Below are 6,307 nucleotides of genomic sequence, written 5' to 3'. Positions count from 1 at the left end.
ATTTTGGACGAATTTTTTAAGAATTTTCAAATTTTCAGATAGGAGGTTCCAGATGAGGTCAAAAACTACATACTCAGATCTTCACCAAACGTTGCAGGGATACTTTGCATGTCAAGACACGTGGAAAAAACGTACAAAACAAGAGATTGGAGACATCAAGATTTTCGACGAATTTTTTAAGAATTTTCAAATTTTCAGATGGGAGGTTCCAGATAAGGTCAAAAACTACATACTCAGATCTTCACCAAACTCTGCAGGGATACATTGGATGTCAAGACACGTGGAAAAAACATACAAAACATAGGATTGGGGACATCAAGATTTTGGTCAAATTTTTTAAGAATTTTCAAATTTTCAGATAGGAGGTTCCATATAAGGTCAAAAACTACATACTCAGATCTTCACCAAACTTTGCATGGATACATTATGTGTCAAGACACGTGGAAAAAACGTACAAAAGAAGAGATTGGAGACATCAAGATTTTGGTCGAATTTTTTAAGAATTTTCAAATTTTCAGATGGGAGGTTCCAGATAAGGTCAAAAACTACATACTCAGATCTTCACCAAACTTTGCAGGGATACATTGGATGTCAAGACACGTGGAAAAAACGTACAAAACAAGAGATAGGAGACATCAAGATTTTGGACGAATTTTTTAACAATTTTCAAATTTTCAGAAAGGATGTTCCAGATAAGGTCAAAAACGACATACTCAGATCTTCACCAAACTTTGCAGGGTACATTGGATATCAAGACACGTGGAAAAAACGTACAAAACAAGAGATTGGAGACATCAAGATTTTGGACGAATTTTTTAAGAATTTTCAAATTTTCAGATAGGAGGTTCCAGATAAGGTCAAAAACTACATACTCAGATCTTCACCAAACTTTGCAGGGATACATTGGATGTCAAGACACGTGGAAAAAACGTACAAAACAAGAGATTGGGGTCATCAAGATTTTGGACGGATTTTTTAGGAATTTTCAAATTTTCAGATGGGAGGTTCCAGATAAGGTCAAAAACTACATACTCAGATCTTCACCAAACATTGCAGGGATACATTGGATGTCAAGACACGTGGAAAAAACGTACAAAACAAGAGATTGGAGACATCAATATTTTGGACGAATTTTTAAAGAATTTTCAAATTTTCAGATAGGAGGTTCCAGATAAGGTCAAAAACTACATAGTCAGATCTTCACCAAACTTTGCAGGAATACTTTGCATGTCAAGACACGTGGAAAAAACGTACAAAACAAGAGATCGGAGACATCAAGATTTTCGACGAATTTTTTAAGAATTTTCAAATTTTCAGATGGGAGGTTCCAGATAAGGTCAAAAACGACATACTCAGATCTTCACCAAACTTTGCATGGATACATTGGATGTCAAGACACGTGGAAAAAACATACAAAACATAGGATTGGTGACATCAAGATTTTGGACGAATTTTTTAAGAATTTTCAAATTTTCAGATAGGAGGTTCCATATAAGGTCAAAAACTACATACTCAGATCTTCACCAAACTTTGCAGGGATACATTGGATGTCAAGACACGTGGAAAAAACGTACAAAACAAGAGATTGGAGACATCAAGATTTTCGACGAATTTTTTAAGAATTTTCAAATTTTCAGAAAGGATGTTCCAGATAAGGTCAAAAACGACATACTCAGATCTTCACCAAACTTTGCAGGGATACATTGGAGGTCGAGACACGTGGAAAAAACGTACAAAACAAGAGATTGGAGACATCAAGATTTTGGACGAATTTTTGAAGAATTTTCAAATTTTCAGATAGGAGGTTCCAGATAAGTTCAAAAACTACATACTCAGATCTCAACCAAACATTGCATGGATACATTGGATGTCAAGACACGTGGAAAAAACATACAAAACATAGGATTGGGGACATCAAGATTTTGGTCAAATTTTTTAAGAATTTTCAAATTTTCAGATAGGAGGTTCCATATAAGGTCAAAAACTACATACTCAGATCTTCACCAAACTTTGCATGGATACATTATGTGTCAAGACACGTGGAAAAAACGTACAAAACAAGAGATTGGAGACATCAAGATTTTGGTCGAATTTTTTAAGAATTTTCAAATTTTCAGATGGGAGGTTCCAGATAAGGTCAAAAACTACAAACTCAGATCTTCACCAAACTTTGCAGGGATACATTGGATGTCAAGACACGTGGAAAAAACGTACAAAACAAGAGATAGGAGACATCAAGATTTTGGACGAATTTTTTAACAATTTTCAAATTTTCAGAAAGGATGTTCCAGATAAGGTCAAAAACGACGTACTCAGATCTTCACCAAACTTTGAAGGGATACATTGGATATCAAGACACGTGGAAAAAACGTACAAAACAAGAGATTGGAGACATCAAGATTTTGGACGAATTTTTTAAGAATTTTCAAATTTTCAGATAGGAGGTTCCAGATAAGGTCAAAAACTACATACTCAGATCTTCACCAAACTTTGCAGGGATACATTGGATGTCAAGACACGTGGAAAAAACGTACAAAACAAGAGATTGGAGACATCAAGATTTTGGACGATTTTTTTAAGAATTTTCAAATTTTCAGAAATGCGGTTCCAGATAAGGTCAAAAACTACATACTCAGATCTTCACCAAACTTTGCAGGGATACATTGGATGTCAAGACACGTGGAAAAAACGTACAAAACAAGAGATTGGGGTCAACAAAATTTTGGACGGATTTTTTAGGAATTTTCAAATTTTCAGATGGGAGGTTCCAGATAAGGTCAAAAACTACATACTCAGATCTTCACCAAACTCTGCAGGGATACATTGTATGTCAAGACACGTGGAAAAAACATACAAAACATAGGATTGGGGACATCAAGATTTTGTGAAATTTTTTTAAGAATTTTCAAATTTTCAGATAGGAGGTTCCATATAAGGTCAAAAACTACATACTCAGATCTTCACCAAACATTGCAGGGATACATTGGATGTCAAGACACGTGGAAAGAACGTACAAAACAAGAGATTGGAGACATCAAGATTTTGGACGAATTTTTTAAGAATTTTCAAATTTTCAGATAGGAGGTTCCATATAAGGTCAAAAACTACATACTCAGATCTTCACCAAACATTGCAGGGATACATTGGATGTCAAGACACGTGGAAAAAACGTACAAAACAAGAGATTTGAGACATCAAGATTTTGGACGAATTTTTTAAGAATTTTCAAATTTTCAGATAGGAGGTTCCAGATAAGGTCAAAAACTACATACTCAGATCTTCACCAAACGTTGCAGGGATACTTTGCATGTCAAGACACGTGGAAAAAACGTACAAAACAAGAGATTGGAGACATCAAGATTTTCGACGAATTTTTTAAGAATTTTCAAATTTTCAGATGGGAGGTTCCAGATAAGGTCAAAAACTACATACTCAGATCTTCACCAAACTCTGCAGGGATACATTGGATGTCAAGACACGTGGAAAAACATACAAAACATAGGATTGGGGACATCAAGATTTTGGTCAAATTTTTTAAGAATTTTCAAATTTTCAGATAGGAGGTTCCATATAAGGTCAAAAACTACATACTCAGATCTTCACCAAACTTTGCATGGATACATTATGTGTCAAGACACGTGGAAAAAACGTACAAAAGAAGAGATTGGAGACATCAAGATTTTGGTCGAATTTTTTAAGAATTTTCAAATTTTCAGATGGGAGGTTCCAGATAAGGTCAAAAACTACATACTCAGATCTTCACCAAACTTTGCAGGGATACATTGGATGTCAAGACACGTGGAAAAAACGTACAAAACAAGAGATAGGAGACATCAAGATTTTGGACGAATTTTTTAACAATTTTCAAATTTTCAGAAAGGATGTTCCAGATAAGGTCAAAAACGACATACTCAGATCTTCACCAAACTTTGCAGGGATACATTGGATATCAAGACACGTGGAAAAAACGTACAAAACAAGAGATTGGAGACATCAAGATTTTGGACGAATTTTTTAAGAATTTTCAAATTTTCAGATAGGAGGTTCCAGATAAGGTCAAAAACTACATACTCAGATCTTCACCAAACTTTGCAGGGATACATTGGATGTCAAGACACGTGGAAAAAACGTACAAAACAAGAGATTGGGGTCATCAAGATTTTGGACGGATTTTTTAGGAATTTTCAAATTTTCAGATGGGAGGTTCCAGATAAGGTCAAAAACTACATACTCAGATCTTCACCAAACATTGCAGGGATACATTGGATGTCAAGACACGTGGAAAAAACGTACAAAACAAGATATTGGAGACATCAATATTTTGGACGAATTTTTAAAGAATTTTCAAATTTTCAGATAGGAGGTTCCAGATGAGGTCAAAAACTACATAGTCAGATCTTCACCAAACTTTGCAGGAATACTTTGCATGTCAAGACACGTGGAAAAAACGTACAAAAGAAGAGATCGGAGACATCAAGATTTTCGACGAATTTTTTAAGAATTTTCAAATTTTCAGATGGGAGGTTCCAGATAAGGTCAGAAACGACATACTCAGATCTTCACCAAACTTTGCATGGATACATTGGATGTCAAGACACGTGGAAAAAACATACAAAACATAGGATTGGTGACATCAAGATTTTGGACGAATTTTTTAAGAATTTTCAAATTTTCAGATAGGAGGTTCCATATAAGGTCAAAAACTACATACTCAGATCTTCAGCAAACTTTGCAGGGATACATTGGATGTCAAGACACGTGGAAAAAACGTACAAAACAAGAGATTGGAGACATCAAGATTTTCGACGAATTTTTTAAGAATTTTCAAATTTTCAGAAAGGATGTTCCAGATAAGGTCAAAAACGACATACTCAGATCTTCACCAAACTTTGCAGGGATACATTGGAGGTCGAGACACGTGGAAAAAACGTACAAAACAAGAGATTGGAGACATCAAGATTTTGGACGAATTTTTGAAGAATTTTCAAATTTTCAGATAGGAGGTTCCAGATAAGGTCAAAAACTACATACTCAGATCTCAACCAAACATTGCATAGATACATTGGATGTCAAGACACGTGGAAAAAACGTACAAAACAAGAGATTGGAGACATCAAGATTTTCGACGAATTTTTGAAGAATTTTCAAATTTTCAGATAGGAGGTTCCAGATAAGGTCAAAAACTACATACTCAGATCTTCACCAAACGTTGCAGGGATACTTTGCATGTCAAGGCACGTGGAAAAAACGTACAAAACAAGAGATTGGAGACATCAAGATTTTCGACGAATTTTTTAAGAATTTTCAAATTTTCAGATGGGAGGTTCCAGATAAGGTCAAAAACGACATACTCAGATCTTCACCAAACTTTGCATGGATACATTGGATGTCAAGACACGTGGAAAAAACGTACAAAACAAGAGATTGGAGACATCAAGATTTTGGACGAATTTTTTAAGAATTCTCAAATTTTCAGAAAGGAGGTTCCATATAAGGTCAAAAACTACATACTCAGATCTTCACCAAACTTTGCATGGATACATTATGTGTCAAGACACGTGGAAAAAACGTACAAAACAAGAGATAGGAGACATCAAGATTTTGGACGAATTTTTTAACAATTTTCAAATTTTCAGAAAGGATGTTCCAGATAAGGTCAAAAACGACGTACTCAGATCTTCACCAAACTTTGAAGGGATACATTGGATATCAAGACACGTGGAAAAAACGTACAAAACAAGAGATTGGAGACATCAAGATTTTGGACGAATTTTTTAAGAATTTTCAAATTTTCAGATAGGAGGTTCCAGATAAGGTCAAAAACTACATACTCAGATCTTCACCAAACTTTGCAGGGATACATTGGATGTCAAGACACGTGGAAAAAACGTACAAAACAAGAGATTGGAGACATCAAGATTTTGGACGATTTTTTTAAGAATTTTCAAATTTTCAGAAATGCGGTTCCAGATAAGGTCAAAAACTACATACTCAGATCTTCACCAAACTTTGCAGGGATACATTGGATGTCAAGACACGTGGAAAAAACGTACAAAACAAGAGATTGGGGTCAACAAAATTTTGGACGGATTTTTTAGGAATTTTCAAATTTTCAGATGGGAGGTTCCAGATAAGGTCAAAAACTACATACTCAGATCTTCACCAAACTCTGCAGGGATACATTGTATGTCAAGACACGTGGAAAAAACATACAAAACATAGGATTGGGGACATCAAGATTTTGTGAAATTTTTTTAAGAATTTTCAAATTTTCAGATAGGAGGTTCCATATAAGGTCAAAAACTAC

The sequence above is a fragment of the Lepisma saccharinum genome, unplaced genomic scaffold, assembly GCF_977018435.1.
Source record: "Lepisma saccharinum unplaced genomic scaffold, izLepSacc3.1 HAP1_SCAFFOLD_132, whole genome shotgun sequence".
Lineage (NCBI taxonomy): Eukaryota > Metazoa > Arthropoda > Insecta > Zygentoma > Lepismatidae > Lepisma > Lepisma saccharinum.
The sequence above is the reverse complement of the archived record's forward strand: the minus strand, read 5'-3'. Positions refer to the sequence as shown.